The sequence below is a fragment of the Equus asinus genome, chromosome 18 (genome assembly GCF_041296235.1).
Source record: "Equus asinus isolate D_3611 breed Donkey chromosome 18, EquAss-T2T_v2, whole genome shotgun sequence".
Classification (NCBI taxonomy): domain Eukaryota; kingdom Metazoa; phylum Chordata; class Mammalia; order Perissodactyla; family Equidae; genus Equus; species Equus asinus.
Window position 1 is genome coordinate 247,403 of NC_091807.1, and position 17,349 is coordinate 264,751.

The window sequence follows — 17,349 nt, forward strand, 5'->3', positions numbered from 1 at the left end:
GTTATTGGCTTTATTCAACAATCCAATCCAATCCAATCTAGCAGGGAGAAAGGAGCTCTGAGGGGCTGTAAAATCTAAGACCTTTATAGGCAGAAGGGAGCAGGAACAAGGAAGTTACACTAGACAAGAAAGCAGGCTGGTTACTGCAAGGTTGGTTACCTTCCTTTAGGGGATGGCAGGCGTCTCTCAGGCAGATGACTACCCAGTGCTCATCAGGCGATTCCCGATGGACTGGTGTTAAGATTCCATTCCTGGGAGGGCCAAAAGTTTAATTAAGTCTCGGTTTGTTGATGTTGAGCTTAGCCTAAGTGGCTCCATTTGGGCCTGCTGTCTTAACACACGAGACTTCTGCTGGTCCCCTGCTTTCCCCAGTTCGCATATCCACTGTACCTGCCTCCAGTTCTTCCCCTTCAACACCGTAATCCCACAACACAACTACTCCCGACACTACCATGACTTCTTCGACCACACCTCCCCTCTACTTTCCACAGTGACAGCAAGCTGCTTCACCACCACCACCACCATTTACGTCCAATGGGCTGAGGGGGCTGCCCATGCAGTGAGACTCAGAAGTTGCAGGGCCTGTCCCTTGCCCCCCAATCACCTGCCCCCAGCTTAAGTGCTTACCCTGCTGATAGACTCAACTATAGCCAACTCCATCAAACATTACATCTTTGCCCCAAGCTTCCTTCAAACTCTCCACTCATTTCTCTCCCAACTGTCTTTTGAGGGGTCATTTTGGGGTAGGCTTTGAGCCACCCTGGTGATTTTGTGCCCATGCACAAAAGCTCCTGGCCCACCTATCTTTAATTGTACCACCTGGAATCATCTGGCACAGGTAGCCAGTGAATGGGCACAAATTACTGGTTTTACCTCCAAGAGCTCTAACGAATATTTTACACTAAGAACATCTACTTTTGGCTTTTACTGTGGGCTGATATCACAAGGCTCTCACCCAGAGCGGTCCTCTCTTCCCAAGCCCTCTTACTAGCTTTCCCCAGGCTATATTCTGCAATGCATCATTGTCTCTCTTGGCCTACTTCTAGAGGTATAGCCCTCAGGTTGCAGGTGCCCTGAGTTTCCTGCCCTGACTGGTTATCACCCACCCAGAGATACTGCCAGTCCTTTAGTATTGGGTGTTTCAGTTCTACTGGGATTGACTGGACTGGGCACAGGTACAGTGGCCCTACCCACACAAAATCAGGTAAATGAGGCCAACCAAGAAGTATCGACAACCTTAACCCAATGTGGACAACAACTGCGTAAGACCCTATCCTAGCCCTTGTGCAAATCTCATGAGTCTCGTGCCTAAATGGTTTTAGGAAACGGCCTGGCCCTGGACTATCTATACTGGCCAAGGAAGGAGGGTGTTGTGCCCTCCCAAGGACCACTGGGTGCACGTACATCAACAATCAAAAGTTCAAACCTGCTGCCACCAGATAGCACAAGAGCTTAAAATATTGCATAATATTACCCAAATCTTTGAACAGATGCACAAGGCCCCCAGGATCACTGAAACTATTTTCATGGCTGGTCTCTCCAAGTCAGGGACAATGGCTACCAATTGGATTTTAGACTGCTGCTGGTATAATTACAGGATTTGTTACTATATCCCTAATCAGATGTTTGCTCTCTTGGCTACAAGGTGCCCTATCCCTAATAACTCCATTAATCACTCTATTAATTTAAAGTTAATTAAATAAGGTTAACTAATAACCTAATAGATTTAAAATTTTCAAAATTTTTATGGAAGAAAACCTGCTTAACATAAAATACATTGTTTTAAGTATTTTAATGTATACAATTCAGTGGCTTTTGGTACAATGATAATGTTATGTGGCTATCACTACTATATAATTCCAGAACATTTTCAACATCTCCAAAAGAAATCTACACTCAGTCACACTCTATTTTCTCCTAACCGAAGCCAATGGAAACAACTCACCTGTTTTCTCTCTCTATGGATTCGCCTATTCTGGACATTTCATTCAAATGGCATCATACCATCTGTGGCCTTCATGGATGGCTTCAATTAGCAGACATTTTTTAAGGTTCATCCGTGGCCTAGTATGTAGTAGTACTTTATTCCTTTTTATGGCTGTATAATATCCTATACTATGAATATGCCACATTTGGTTTATGCAGTCATAATTTTATAGAAATTTGGTTCTGTTCCACTTTTGGACCATGGTGAATAATGTTGCTTTGAATGTCCGTGAGTGAGTTTTTCTTTGAACATATGTTTCCAATGCTCTTTTGCACATACCTAACATGGACTACCCAGGTCAAAGGTAATTCTAGGTTTAAGATTTTAAGAAATGCCAAGCTATTTTCTGCAGTGGCTGCATCATTTTACATTCCCACTAGTAACTGATAACGGTTTCCCTTGTTCCACATCTTTACCAACACTTGGGATTTTTCCATTATGTTGAATATGGCCTTCATGTCGAGTGTGAAATAGTATCACATTGTAGTTTGAATTTGCATTTCCCTAATAATTAATGACACTGAGCATCTATCTTGTGCTTATTGGCCATCTATGTATCTCCTGGAGAAATGTCTATTCCAACTGTTTGCCCATTTTCATTGACTTCTTTGTTTTGTATTATTGAGTTCTAAGAGATCTTTATATATTCTCAATATTAGATCCTTATCAATTATGTAAGTTAAAAATAGCAGGAAACTTCCATAAGCCACTTTCAACAATCGATAGAATATCCAGACAGAAAAATAGGAAACAGCGGACATGAACAACATTAAATACTAAATGGATCTATCAGACATATACAGAACCTTTCAGTGAACAGCAGCAGAATCCACATTCTTCTCAAGGGCACAGAGAATATTTTCCAGAATAGATCATATGTTAGGTCACAAAACAAGACTTAAAACAATTAAGACAACTTTGAAGAAGACACAAAGAAATGGAAAGATATTCTGTGCTCATGGACTGCAAGAATTAACATAATTAAAATGTCCATTCTTCCTTAAGCAATCTACAGATTCAACGGAATCCCTATCAAAGTTCTAACGATGCTTTTGTAGAAATAGGAAAAACCCATCCTAAAATTCATATGGAATCTCAAAAGACTCAAAACAGCCAAAACAATTCTGAAAAAGAACAACAAAACTGAAGGACTCACACTTCCTGATTTCATAACTTACTACAAACCTACAGTAATCAACACAGTGTGGTATTGACATAAGGACAGACATAGAGACCAATGGCAGAGATAGAAGAGAAAGCCCAGAAATAAACCCTCACATACATGGTCAAATGATTTTTGACAAAGGCGTCAAGACCATTCAAGGAACAAAGGACAGTCTTTTCACCAAATAGTGCTGGGAAAACTGGATATCAACACGCAAAAGAATCAAATTGGACCCTCATGTAACACCATACACAAAAACTAGCTCAAAATGGATCAAGGACCTACATCTAAGACCTAAAACAATAAAACTCTTAGAAGAAAACATAGGACAAAATCTTCCCAACAGAGGACTTGGCAATGATTTCTTGGATATGACACCAAAGGCACAGGTAACAAAAGAAAAACAAATAGACAAATTAGACTTAACGAATATTTAAAAAATTGGTACACTAAAAGGCACTATCCATAAAGTAAAAAGGCAACCCACAGAGTCAAAGAAAAGAAAATATTTGCAAATCATATTTCTGACAAGAGACTGATATCCAGAATACACAGAGAACTCCTAAAAGTAAACAAGGAAAGAAGCCAATTCAAAAACAGGCAAAGGACTTGAAGAGACATTTCTCCAAAGACTTAGAAATGGCCTATAATCACATGAAAAGATGCTCAACACCACTAATCACTGGGGAAAGGCAAATCAAAATTACAATGAGATACCACCTCACACCCATTAAAGACGGCTCATATCAGAAAAAGAGAACATGAATGTTGGCAAGGATGTTGAGAAATTGAAATCCTTGTACACTGTTGATAAGAATGTAAAATGGTACAGCTGCTATGGAAAACTGTATGAAAGTTCCCAAAAAAATTGAACACAGAACTACCATATGACTCAGCAATTCCACTTCTGGGTATATACCCAAAAGAACTGAAAGCAGGATCTCAAAGAGATATTTGTACACCCATGTTCATAGCAGCATCGTTCCCAATAGCTAAAAGGTGGGAACAATCCAAGTGTCCACTGACACATGAATGGATACACAAAATGTAGCATATACATACAATGGAATATTATTCAGCCCTGAAAAGGAAGCCAATTCTGCAATATGCTACAACATGGATGAACCATGAGGACATTATGCTAAGTGAAATAAGCCAGTCACAAAAAGATAAACACTGTGTGATTCCACTTACATGAGCAACTTAGAGGAATCAAAATCATAGAGATGGAAAGTGGAATGGTGGCTGCCAAGGGCAGAGGGGAGAAGGGAGAGTTGTGGTTAATAGGCATAGAGTTTCAGATTTACAACAGTTATAGGGCTGAATGGTGGTGATGGAGCCCAACAACATGAATGTATTTAATGTCACTGAAGTGTTCACTTAAAAATGGTTAAGATGGTACATTTATATTTTTTGTTATATTGATTTTAATTCAATATAAAAAAAAAAAAGAAATGAGCTATCAAGCCACAAAAAGACATAGAAGACCCTTAAATACATATTGCTAAGAAGACAACTGGAAAAAGCTACATACTCTATTCCATAGATTTCACATATTCCAATTATATGACACTCTAGAAAAGGCAAAACCATAGAAACAGTATAAAGATCAGTGGTTGCCAGGGGTTGGGAGGCAAGGGATGAAGAAGCAGAGCACAGGGCTTTTTAAGGTAATCCAACTCCTCTGTAGGGTAATGTCAGGGTGGATACAGGAGATCATGCATTTGTCAAAATCCAAGTACAAGACAGTGAACCTTAACGTAATCTATGGACTTAGTTACTAACACTGTGTCAATGTCAGTTCATCACTTGTAAGGAATGAACCACACTAACCAGTGGTCATGCAAGATATTAACAACAGGGGAAAATGTGGGGGAGGAGGGAGAAATGCTCTGCACTATTTGAATTTCTCTATCTAGAACTTTCCTAAAAAAAAATCTGTTAATTAAAAAATAATCAATGGAAGGTAGGCAGTGGATAGAAATATGGATGAAACAAGAGTATCAGAATACTGATAAATGTTGAAGCGATGGGATAGGGACCAGAGGGTCTATTACATTTTTCTGTTTAATTTATGTATGTTCAAAGTTGTCCACAATAAAACGCTTTTAAAATTCCAGATTAAATCTTGATTATACGTACAAGGAATCAAGGAATGTGAAGAAAACAGATATTTTTGCAGCAAGTACTCAAGGGGCACACTGAGGGAAGGTGCAATCACACCAGATAGAGCGTGAATGTCCTCATCTCCTTGGGAAGGTTCAGAGCTCAGGGAGCAAGGTGGGCAACGGCACAGTAGGCAAGTGACAGATAGTGAACCTGGAAAAATGCTGGCCCTCACTGGTCACAGAAATGCCAACAATAGGCCCTGAGAGAATTGTCCCAGGTTTTACAATGTCGAGACACCTACAGTTAGAGTGGGCTCAGAAACGGAGCACCGTGTCCTGTGAGAATGCCACTGAGCTCCAGCTTTCCGCAGAGCAAACCTCCTGAATCCTAGAACCATCAGGCCCCTGGTCCAGCTGCTCTGTTACAGGGAATCCATCCAAAAACAAAAGATGATGGACTGAATAATATACGTTTTATGTCCCCTTTGACATGAAAATCCCTAAAAAATGACCCAAAGATTCCTTCTTTGATGAACAAATTCATAACAGCCCTGGGAATCACCAAGAGAGCAGACATTTTGAGGAAGACATCAAAGAGAGACAGCAGCTGGTGACCTGGGATCCCTGGAGGGCTCTGCGTGGGCATTGGAGACCAAGCCAGGGTGCCCTCTCTTCCTCCCACCCTCCCCCTGCCGCTCACCTAATGCCTCCTGCATCCCTCCTCCACTCCCAGCCCCTCACACTCCAGGAACAAGGAGCAGAGGCGCCATTTCCACCAGCGAAGCATCTGTCCCCTTGCTCTCTGCCCCATCCTGGGCGGCAGAGCCCAGGCCTGCATCTCCTCAGGGCCCAGCTTGCTCCTCCCTGGCCCTCAAAGCTCCTCCTCTCCATCCAGTCCCAACTGGAGCACAGACACCTGACAGCTCTTCTCCACCTTACAAACAAAACTCTCCCTCGGACCCAGGCTCCCTTTTGGCTACTGTCCACTTTCCTGACTCCCCTTCATGGCCAAACCTCTTAAGCAAAGTGCCTTGCCCCTATTGCCCTCCACTGCCCTCCTTCACCCACTCCAGACCCAGCTCCATTCTCACCACTCCAAGAAGACTGCAGTCACCAGTGATCTCATGTGGCCGAGTCCAGCCATCTCTTCTCCATTCTGCCCAGAGCTGTTACCTGACCCAGCTGAGAACCCCTTCTTTCTGCCATACCCCTTTCCCCTCCTGGCTCCCAGGACTCCACGCTCTATCATTTCAGTCTCCTTTCCTGGACCGTCTTCAGCTGCACCTCTACAAACACTGCCTGCTCCTAGGCTGGGCCTGGGCTCTTCTACAGCTACACAGTTTCTCCAGGAAACCTCACTCAATTCCACGGTTTTAAACACCTCTGATCTCACTCGGACACTGCAAACACACAGATGCAGCTTTAAGAGGCAGGTACCAGCTCCCCAGCATCAGCATCTAAGGAGTATCTCAAACTCGATTCCTCTCAAAATTTTACAGTTGTATGAGTTCCAAAGAAAGTATTACGTATTTCCAAAAAGGAGGAGAAATCTGGATACAATAAATAGCAGTGAATAAAGGAACCCATAAACTGTATACTTATATCCAATCACAGTTGCTTGATGGGGAAAATAACATTATAGAACTAAGAACAGTCTTGAGCTGGGGAGTGGAAGGTGAGGAGCTGGGAGTGTAGGAAACAGGAACTGATTAACTCTAAGCATTTACAGAAAGAAAGGCGGAAACGGTTGTTCTTAAAAGCTGAAAGATATTCACAAGAAGAATAGAAACAGAAACAATGCGAAAGCCTATAAAATTAAAAATTAAATAAAATGGCAGGCCCAAATTTCAACTTATCAATAATCACAATCGTAAATGGGTTAAATCACTCTATTAAAAGATGAAGGCTCTCAGACTGAGTTAAAATATACCTATTAAATAAAGGGATACGAAAAGATTGAAAATAAGGACATAAAGATGACTTCTAAAGGGACAAAAAGGGGTTTTCTGTGTTGATAACAGTCAGGAACACTTATGCACCTAACAACATGGTCTTGAAACATAAAGCAAAACTGGACAGACAAGAAGGCACAGGCAGCTCCAGAATCACAGGGAGACTGACCTTCCCTCTTCTAGAAATCCAGTCAGGTGATACAGCAAGTTAGGAAAGAGATCTGCTGATGAACACAAAAAGCTAGATCCAGCCGCAGCTGAGGGAGAACAATGTAAGCAACTAGTGGAGAGGACGCACTCTTCTCAAACCACCACAATGGACTGTGTGCTAAGCCACGATGAAACCTCTAAAGAACCCAAAATGCAGATGTCTACAAGTGACCATATTACTGGACCTTAAGGAAATAAAATTAAACAAGAATTACAAACAAACTGGCTCCCCTCCCCCAGTCTATCCACTTGAAAAACTGTCCACAACCTTCTAAATACCTTGCGTTAAAGAGAGAATCCAGACTGAAAGGACACACTCTTTAGAAATGAACAGCAACGAGAGCAACATGAGGCAAATCTATGTGTGAGGACAAAGGGACAGAGGAAGGGACACAGCCTCCACCACAGGTACTAGGAAATATCAACTGTACACGAAGAAGCTGAGCACTTCCCTCCAGTAGCCAGAACAACGACACAATAAAACCAAAGACAGTGGAAAGAAGATTCATGAGGCAGAAACAATGGTGTTGACCTGATCAATGGAGCCATGGGCTGGTTGTTTGGAAAGACCTGTGACAGTGACAAACCTTGGGCAGTCTGATTAAGACAATGGCACCAAACAGTACCATCAGGAATGAGAAACTATAGAAATAGCTTTGACGTGACAGGAGAACAGAGTAGATAACCCTGACCAGGACTAGGATGCATTTGGAAACACGCAGCATGGGTTTTGTTTCTTGTTTTGGGTTGCACTAATGGTTGTTGCCGTGGGGGTCAAGGAGGTCCCAAACCGTCTTTCACACAAGAGCCGTTTCCCACCTGAAGTGTTACTTACATCCCGGAGGACACACATTGATGCAGACTAAATGATCAATGTAGTAGGAAAATGTTTTCCCTGTATAGTAAAAGATACTATCTTCAGTATGGAAAAAACATCAAGAAACCAGTGTTTACAAGTACTAAACCGTAAAAGAAAGGGAAAAGCAAAAACCTAGCCAACAAACACAGAAAAAATATATTCAACTTACTCATATGGGGAGAGAAATACTTATGTAAAGCACAAAAACAGTCTAGGAGATTACATACCAAATTTTACTAACAACAAGGAATGAAAGTTGCGAGGCAGGTGAGAAATGGAAATTTTCACCACTTCTTGGCTTATATGTTCCTATAATAATGTTTTAGTTTTACAAAAGAGAATGTATTCTACTCAAACAGATGTTTAAAATTTTAAAGAAATTATTAAAATGTTCAAAATGACTTCAGTTCAAGGACATGCATTAAAGCATGAATGGAAAGAACCTCCCCATGACTTTAATAAGGGTCTCCTATAACTTTTCTAATAGTTTACAATGTTGATTTTATTTTACATTTAGATTTTGACTTGGGATTTACGTTTGTGTGAGGGATGCATTAAAAGCTGACTTCCCCCGTGCAGGTGGAAAACCAACCATCCAGGCACCGACCACTGAGCAGTTCCGGCTTTCCCAGCTGCCGAACTGGCTCCTTTCCCACCGGCTGAAAACCTACAGCCACAGATACCTCTCGAGCACCCTGGAGCGAGCAGAGTAAGCTTTCCAACCTGGGCTCCCTGTCCACAAGGGACAGCTACTGGCAGAGCCTTCTCCTGATGTGGCAGGGGGCATGCTGCACACACAAGTGCTCAGGGGCCATCCGCTGTGGAGCAGGACACCCCTCGCCCCCGGATGATGAGCAGGCAGTGGGGGAGCCTGAGGGCCCAGTACTGACCTCAGCTGGGGGACAGCAGCCTGCTCAAGAAGGGGAAGCCCACTCTCCTCAGCTCGTCCAGCTTCTGCAGCATGTGCACTTGGCTGTCAGGGCACCGCCCCTCTGCCACATGGTAGAACAGCTCGCCGTTCTTCTTCTCCACCTGCTCCCGCAGGCAGCACCCCCGCTTTTGTTCTGCCAGGAGAAGCAGCAGGTCGAGGAGACCTCAGGCCCCCGACGCTGACAGGATGACCCCGTTGAGGGACATGGGGCTGGTGTCACTGTGCTCACTCTGCACAGCTTCCACAGCTGGCTTTGGGGTGACAACTGTTGGAGGGGCAGAGAAGCTCTGGGAGGGCTTCTGAGGCACTGCTGTGAATGAGAACTTGCGGGCTCTGGGCCAAGCCCTTGTCAGGCCCCAGACGGGTGGGCTCCATGTCTCTCTACAGCCTCCTTCGCTCGACAAGCGCTGTGGGGACAGATGGCCTCTCTCGAGTGTGCTTGGAGAAGAACCTGTAAGAAAGAAGTGAGCCGATAAATCTGCACGCCCCAATCCTGGGGGCTAAAGTCCCCCACAGAAATGCCACTCTTACCTAGCAAGCCCCCGGTGGGGGAAGTGAAGTCTCACCACCAGCATCTACAGCAGACGTGTTTATTTCTGCCTGGCTACCTGACATTGTGGCGGCCACACTGTCTCCTAGAGTTCCTTCCAGACATTGCTGCACCCACTCCTGACCGGCGGCTTCCTGGGAGGCCCTGGGTGCAGTCTCACCCTGCAGAGCGGCTCCCTTCAACCTGCGGGACTCTGGCTTGGCCCTCAGGTTTTCACTCAAGGACGGCAATGAACTGGCAGCGACTTTCCCGTCTGCTTCACTCCCATGGTCTCTCAGGGCCCCCATGGGGAAATGTTCACTACAGAGGAAAGAATACTTAGTGGGGGTCCAGTTATCCCTGTGAACAGCTTTTAACCACCGGATCAGGTGTTTTCAGTCCTTTACGGGGAGCCTGCAGGATAAATGACAAAGTAGTTAGAACAAAAGAATTAAAGGATCAACTATAAAAGCAAAACAAGTGTTTTTGCGAACACCTACACCTGTAGCAACTTTCTCCATTTAAATATTTAGTACAGATTTAAGGAACACCTTAACTTGCAAGTTATTACTGGAACAGAAAGATGAAAGACCCCCTGTCTACCTCAAGGAGCTTACAGTCTGTAGCGCAGAGGAAGGAAGGAAGGTGGGGAACTCCTCCCAGGCTGTGGTAAACGCCCTGAGGGGTACAGATGCTCAGGCACATAGCACAGGATGGCATCAAGACAACAGGAAAGGTTCCAGGAAGCCGCAGGAATAGTTCCTAGAAGCTCACGGCTGACCAATCCTCCTGCTGTGCCTGGGATGCAGGGCAGGACTTTGGGTGCTAAAATGGGGAGGGTTGGGCCCCTACTGCGAAGCCAGGCCAGATGTCAGCCAGCAGAGCATCCCAGACAGTCAGCAGGGTGCTGGCCCCAGCTGTGGCTCACACAGCTGAGGATGCAAGACCACCTCCAAGACGAAGTGAGACTCAGAAGCTGTTCTGTGTTTCTGCACTACCAGGAGGAAAGCTGCTCGCTTTAAAAAAAGCAACTGGCCCGGAGAAGATACTGACCAAGATACTTAATGATCCCTTCTTCTCATTAAGGTAAAATCTCTACATACACCCAACTGTGCTCGCGGGGAGGGTGCGGCGGACTCCCCGAGGGCTTTCTGCTCCACCGGAGGGCACCTAGCACCTTGAGGCTGCTGTGGACCAGGCCCAGGGTGGATCCTACCTCTTCAGGAAGTTCTAAGCAATGTGATTTCCAAACTCAAAATGCTGTGAACACGTTACCCAAAGAGCCAAGCCCACTAACACACACAGCGCGTTGGCCATGATGCATACCAAGAGCAGCTTTCTTGGCAGCGCTGTACCTCATTCTCAAAAGCAGTAACAAAACTTTGGGGACACAGGCTCTGAAGGGAACTGTCAAGAAAGCTCGGTGGCTGACGCCTGGAATAAGCTCATATTACTAGCTCCTCGAGAGCTTAAGCAACTTAAGACTTAGAACAAATCCCTGTAAACTTCCCATAAGAGTACGGGTAACAAGCGCCATTCAGGACTTTCACTGCGATCACAGCCTGCAGCACGAAGGAGAAGGACCTGCCAGCAGTCTCTTCCGTTCACCGTTCTGGGGCGTCCAGGAGGCGGGCAAGGCCGCCGAGAAGGACTCGCTCAAACAGCTCAATTCCAGGAGCCCTCACGAAGGGAGCCAGGCCGCGGGGAAGACACAGCCCTCATGCGGGGCGGGAGCCCCCCGAAGAAGCGGCCAGGGAGCCCCGTCCCGCAGCCCGCGGGGGCGGCCCCGGGAGGAGGGCGCCCGCTCCCCCCGGGACCTCTCACACGCGGCACCGGGACTCACCTGCGGGCGCAGAGCCGCCTTTTCCCGGACTGCCGGGACCCCTCTACAAAGAGCGCCTGTGGGGCGAGGCCATCCAGGAGGAAGAAGCTGCATTCGCTCAGCCTCACCGCTGATGCCAGAGCTCGAGGCAGGCTCCCCGCCATCAAAAGAACCAAAACGTCACAGCAAGTGAAACGCAAGAGGCCAACTGAGGCAGGGAAGAGCGTCCCCAGAATGACCTGTTCCTGGACGTCGTCGGCCCCAACCCGACCCAACGCAGAGCTGGGGCCGCGGGTCGGGGGTGAGAAGGCGGGGCGGGTCGTAAGCCGGGGCCGGCGGCCGGGCGTTGCCGCGGTGGCCCGAGGCGCCCGCCCCAGAGCCGGCGGCGCGGACCCTGCCCCTCCCGCCGGGCGCCGGCTGTGCCGCTGGAGCGGCCGCGAGGCCCCAAGCGGGGGCTGACCGGGCGGCGGTTACCCGTGGCAGAACACGGCGGCTCCTCCGCGCGGCCCGGCCGTTGGGAGCGGTTCGCGGCCGCCCTAGAGTAGGGCTCGCGGCGACACGGCTACAGGACGCGGGAGCCGATCCCTCTGTCCTCAGCGCGCCCGGCGTCGCGCAGCAAGGAGCGCCGAGCCCGGCCGCACGGCAAGATGGCCGCGCCCGCGGGCCGGGCACAAGGCGGGCTGACGCGCCCTGTCCCGAGTCCGGGCGCCCAACCGCGTCTGCTTCCGCTGCCCAGACAGGTCGCTGCCGCCGTCCTCGGAGGGAACGACGCAGGACGGGTAGCCGACACCAGTCCCGGCCCTCCGCGCTGGGCCCCACCGTGCGCCAAGAGGGCGGCCGACGCACTTCTGCTCGCACTTCCGGCCCCGCCCGCGTTTGCTCGGTAGGATGAACCTTCCGCGCGACGCTGCGCTCAGTCGCGGGCGGAGCGGGAACGTGGACGCGGGTGACGGCTGGCAGGGGCTTGGGGTCGTCCCGGAGCGTGCGCTCGCCTGGGCCCTGGGTCCCCGCGCGTCGCCTGCCGTGGCGTGGGCGCGGGGCGGAGCGGAGTCTCCAGCAGGGCAGCGGGCGGCGTCCGTGGGGAGGCCAGCGTGCTTGTGTCGGTCCCGCGTCTGCGCGCCTGGCGCTCTTCCAGTCCGCGCGCGGCGCTCGGCGGCCGGCCCGACACGCCCGAGGCCGCTGCGACGGGCGAGGGGCGCCGGGGGCGGCGGGCCCGGAAACCGCTGTTTCCTGCCCCGCTGGGTGGAAGCGCTCCCTCTCTTAGGAAGTTACATTCTGGGTGGAGAGGAGAAGCGTACTCCAACCCTCACAGTGCACGCGTGTTTTTATTGTTATTATTTCAGGGACCAGTAGATCGTTCCAGCTCCTTTTTCTGTGACTGAAAATGGAAACTGAATCCATCTCGTCGTGTCTTAATTTCTTGGGGTCCTAATACAAAGTGTGTGGGGGGGAGGGGGGCAGGTGTTGGTGCCTTGGCCAGTCCTGTCTTGCTTCTGCTCCAAAGGGGACAGTTCCTTGATATTTTTCTGGCAAGATGTTTTGGATCTGTGCAAGTAGCCCTGAAAGCCTTTGTACCCGGGCTCTTTCTTCCAGAGCAATTTTAGTTCTTTCATTCTGGTAAGGAGTGACTTGCCTTTCACTATCCCCGCGTCTGTAACGCAAGGCTTTCATCTGCTTTAATTCCGCCTGTCATCCTGGATGACCTTGTTTTTGCTTCCTTTTTCTTTTCGGGGCAGCTGTAACATAAGTTCACTGGAGTCTCACTTTGGGAACTGTAAGGTAGACATGTATGGCCAATATTTCAATGATTTGTGGCGTCTCGTCACTTAAATGTGTTACATGGCTGGAGGAAACAGTAGCCCTGACTCCCATTTTAAGCAGATGTATTTTTTGCGAAGGAAAACAGGAAAAGTATCAGTCAGTGTTGTACTGTTTGCTGGGTACACTGGGTGGGGGAAGGAATAAAATTATTATCCATTTCTTTTTAAGTTATTCCTGCTCTCATGCCTACGACTATTCATAGAAGAGACTTGATCAAGGTAGAAGACACGGTTTAATGTCGCTCGTATTACCTTAGATGTGAAAGTCATCATGTTAAAGTTAGATGTAGCCACGTGATGATCTGTAATGGGATGCTGAAGGCTGCTTTAAAGTAGAAAAAGTGTTTGTATTTGAAGGCCTCTGTCGATGCTGATAAAAATATCTATGGTATTTGGAGGACGTGGTGGGGAGTTTTCTTTCTGACGTGATGCTGTACGTCCTTTTAGGGATGACTAATGGACCAGCCTCCCCTGATCCCTGGAGTTCTTATAGATTTGGCCTTCGTTGCCGGAGTGTTGGGCAGTTACTGGTTGTTTTTATAGTCATCCATTCATTAAAGTACATTTCTTATTGAGCGCAAGGTTTTGTCGGGCGTTGTTCTAGACGCTACAGCTAGAGAAGTGAACAAAACAGACAAAAAGGAGGAGATAAAGAGACGTTGTTCTAGACGCCAGGGCTAGAGAAGTGAACAAAACAGACAAAGAAGGTCTGCCCTGGCTGACCTTCTAGATGTGACACCAGTTGTGTGGCTCCTGTGGAGAGTGATGTGGGCCCAGCTGAGGGGGCTGGAATTGTGGCCAGGAAAAGCCTCACCGCAGAGGTAAGTTTTGAACAAGGCCCAAAAGCAGTGCAGGAGGAAGGCAAGCAGCCTGCTTTGGGAGCGGCAAGAAGTGCAATGTGGCCAGGGTACAGTGGGTTGGGGTGAGGGCAGCAGGAGCTGAAGGCAGAGTGGTGACTTAGGCCCAATCGTGGGGCCTTGTTGGTCATAGTGAGGACTTGGGCATTTATGTGTTCTGAATGAGACGGTGACCCTTTGGAAGGTTTTGAGAGGAGGAGTAACGTGACCAGACATATGTTTAGCAGACTCGCTCTGGCTGCTCTGTTGAGAATATACTGCAGAGGAGCCAGGGCAGAGGCCAGGAGCCCAGTTAGGAGGCTGCTGTAATATGCCGGGCCAGAGGCCTCGGAAGCTTAGGTCAGGGTGCGGAGAGGAGGTTGAATTCTGGGTGTGTTTGAAGGTCGAGACAGGAGGACTGGGTACGAATTGGAGGTGGTGAGGGGTGGGGTTGGGAGGGAGGGGTGGGAGACAGTGCTGAGTCTCTGGCCTGAGCTCAGAAACTCAGCTGGGGAAGACTTGCGGAGGTCCTGCTTGGTGGGGAGCTGTTGGGAGTTTGGTTTCTCTAAGTTGGCTGTGAGATTTACTTTTTGTCTAAGGAGAGCAGACAATGAGCACCTGCAATACGTTGTATGAAATCCCTGTGCCCCCCTCCCGGGCTCTTCCTGGGCGCAGACATCCCACGGGAAGTCCTCTGGGTGGAGGTTCCTCTCTGCAAACCTTCTTGAATGTTCCACCCTGTTGGCACCGCCCCTCCCTGGCTTTGTCACCTTGAAAAGATTTACTCACTTAGTTGAACCTCAGCTTTTTAAAAAATAAAAATTTACGCAATCAATAGAGCTTGAAAGACAGTATAAAATATTTCCAAAGAGGTAGGAAATAGGTGAAAAAGAGAATATTCTAGTATTACATTGAATGTGTTAAAAATCCTTGTTTTCCTGCTCTCCCCCGCGCATGTGTAATGATATTCTGAGGTCTGTGCTTTTCTCTGGGATGGGTATTTGCAAATGGAATTCCAGGGCTTAGACTCTAACAGAAGTGTTAAGTACGATTAATTGTAAAACAATTTCTTGCCATGGAAATCATAATTAACTAATATCATTATATTCTGAAAGTAATAAATATATGTGGATTTTCTTATTGAACTGGAAAAATGCTTTACAATTTTCTTCCCTCCTTTCCACGTAAACCGTGGTTTGTGTGAATTTGCTGGATTGTTCAAACGCTGGGTTGTGTCACTTACAAGATCACTGTGGTCCAAAGCCGTGTGATTGGGAGCAGAGGCCTGGGGTCGGGGTCTCTAAGGTAATGCGCCCTGGAGCCTGCACAGGGAAGGGCTTCAAGGCCCACTCATGCTTCCTGGGGAGCCTCCGCCTGTCGGTGTCCTCCGTGCTCACACCAGCATAGAAGGAGCCTTTACGCTGAGAGAAGCTGCAGAGCCCTGGGAAGCGGGGAGGCACAGGCACAGGGGCGGGCTGCTGCCCTCTCTGAGGTGGTCCCTGTGCTTCCCCTGGGCCTGTGTGTAGACATTGGTTGCGGTTTTGCATCTCAGTGTAGGTGCCCTCAGAGTGTAATTTGTGCACATTGAGAAAGTCGGCGAAGGCCAGTTCTGTGTCTGGGTTAGGGTTTATGCATTTGGGGTTCATTTGGGTTACAGCCTTCACCTGAATCCTGCTGAGAGCTTCCTCACTGGTGAGGGGGGAGCCCTTCTCTTACTCCTCTGGCAGAGGACCGCGTGTGAGCTCCCAGAGTTCTTTCCTGTGGCTGCTCAGCTGTCCCCCAGGCCTCCTGCACCAGGGACTGACTGACCCACTCCGGGTCTTCTTTCTGCACCAGGAGAGTCCAGGATGTGTCTGACTCTCTGAATGAGCTCTTCCTGCGGTCCTGTGGGAAGCAGGCTGCGTATCTGTGCTGACTCCAGTGTTTGTGTTTCTTTCCTTTGGATTCGTGTATCGACTGGACAGTGCAGCCCTGTGGCTCCAGTTTCCCTTAGCACTTTGTCATTTTATTCCCTGTGTGAGAAATAGCATTTTGAGTTTCTTGGGCTTAAAATTGTAAATTGATGGAGAGATATAATGTCAGTTAGGCAAGAAAACTGTGGAACTAAATAGAATTTTTGTTCCTTTGAGGCAACAGAATCTCAAGATGTGAGATGAATGTGTTTAAGTTTTCAGGTACATTTTTCATTTTTACGTCAGTGTTTGTGCATGTCCCTAGAGAAAATTAAAATTTAAAAGAACAATGGAATTTTTATTTTAATTGATGTGGAGAAAACTAATCCAAGTTTATCTAAGTCTTGAAAATCCTACTACATTTAAGAAGCTAACCCCAAACCCCTATTGGATTATAATATGTTACTCATTCCTGAAAATACCCGCTGTGTGAGATATAGTGGAAGGACAAACTAGGATGCAACTTGTCCTTTTAGTTAGCAAGAGATTTGAAATTTTCCTTTTGTATGATTTACTCTTTTGTAACTGTTAGTGTGGTAAAGGAATTACATGTTAGAATGGTTTCCTATGTACAAAAGTTAAAATTAAAGAAAAACTATTAAATAGTTTATATATACACATGATGTATATAAAATTTTCTGTTTATTTTAAATAAGTCTGTGAGATAGAAAAGCCTAACTTCAGAAGACTCACTGCCAACATTTCCGGGTCCCCTCCAGCACGGTTACTGTAGCCACCCTCAATACACAGTTTTGATCATTCTTGAGCTTCCTGTTGGTGTTTCTTTATATAAAGACATCCATTGCAAATGCATATTTTTCTTACCCACATTTGTCCTTGTAAGGAGCAGTCAGACCCCTTGCTTTTTGGTGTGTGTTGACAGCTTACGCCTCCCTCCCCCTTGTCCCTCGTGTCCATGCCCGGACCTGCTGAGGAGGAAGTCCAGAGGCTCCCTGCTCTGGCATTGGCTTCGCATCCAACCACACAAGCCCCTGTCTGTGTGCAGAACTCTTGCCCTGGCCCCACCCCTGGCAAAGATTTTTTGCTTTGACCAAACTTTAGTCAGGGTCCTGAACCCTCTGCTAGGCCTGTCTGTGTACTTTCTTGTAAACTCCGGTTTTAGCAAGAACCTTGCTAACTAGTTTATCCGGAACTTGCCATCCCCATTCTGATGCCCC

The 17,349-nt window shown here is 47.5% G+C and overlaps 1 protein-coding gene across 24 annotated transcripts in view; it reads right to left on the bottom strand.

The window, feature by feature from the left end:
* LOC106825152 (ral guanine nucleotide dissociation stimulator-like) overlaps positions 1–11,724 on the bottom strand; it is a 29,661-nt gene extending 17,937 nt beyond the window's left edge. For 22 of the 24 annotated variants that reach the window (XR_011495309.1, XR_006515372.2, XR_011495316.1 and 19 more), the window contains exons 1-4: positions 11,585–11,724; positions 9,744–10,155; positions 9,172–9,663; positions 160–251 (exon numbers count right to left, since the gene is read on the bottom strand). The gene's annotated coding sequence lies outside the window, so the exon portion shown is untranslated. The other 2 variants (XR_011495306.1, XR_011495307.1) reach the window with 2 other exon arrangements.
* Positions 11,725–17,349: the final 5,625 nt, after the last annotated feature.